This window comes from Pseudozyma flocculosa (genome assembly GCF_000417875.1).
Source record: "Pseudozyma flocculosa PF-1 unplaced genomic scaffold scaffold00024, whole genome shotgun sequence".
Lineage (NCBI taxonomy): Eukaryota > Fungi > Basidiomycota > Ustilaginomycetes > Ustilaginales > Ustilaginaceae > Pseudozyma > Pseudozyma flocculosa.
The window spans coordinates 42,564-43,400 of record NW_006920892.1 but is presented as its reverse complement, the minus strand read 5'-3'; positions in this window follow the sequence as shown (position 1 = coordinate 43,400).

Sequence of the window (837 nt, the reverse complement as noted above, 5' to 3'; positions counted from 1 at the left end):
CCCCCCTCCACTCCACTCTTCGGTATCCTCGTGCGCCCCGGCAGCTCACTCTCGAGTCCCTCGAGGCTGTGCCGGCACATGGAAATGACCCCACTCAAAATGCAATAACGAGCTTCTAGACGGTACGATGCGGTAGTGCCGCGGCGCGGTATGGCTACGAGGAGGGGTGGGTGGACGGCTGGGTTCCGATGGAAGGGAATGAGGGACCGGATCGACGTGGACCAGCCTTGGGTTTGGTCCGAAGGAAGGTGGCCGTGGCTGAGGCTGAGGGTGGGTGGAGGAGGCAGACAGGCGGCAGGAGGCAGAGAGTCGAACCTGGCAGGATCGAGAGATGTACATGTCGGCCGGCCCCGAGACGACGAGGGAGAGGCAGAGGAGCCGGCATCGTCCCGAGTCTACCGTACCGGACCCATCTGCAGCGAAACGGGGGCCAGATCGAGTTTGGCATGACGTATTGCAGCTCGCGGGTTGGCGTTCGGTTCGGTTCGGCCCGTCCCGTTGGGACCGTCGCGCTGGTGGAGGGGAGGGGCAGGACGCCTGGCACAGGATCGATGCTACCGACGGCGACGACGACGGCGAGGGTTGGCCGCTGCTCGTCGGCCGGTCGTCGCCAGCAAACCATTGCGGCGGCACCGCCATCGCCATGGCCGTCGCTCGTACATCTGCCTGCCAGCAGCGGGCAAGTACCGTAACACCGACCCACTGACCGACCGGCCTCCACCTTTGTGCCTCCACCTCGGCTTGCTGCTTGTTTCGGAGAGGGGCCAGGCCGCTGCACACGACACCGATCTCGCGTGGGTGCGTGCGGCGCCTGGCCTGGCCTGGCCTGGCCTGGCC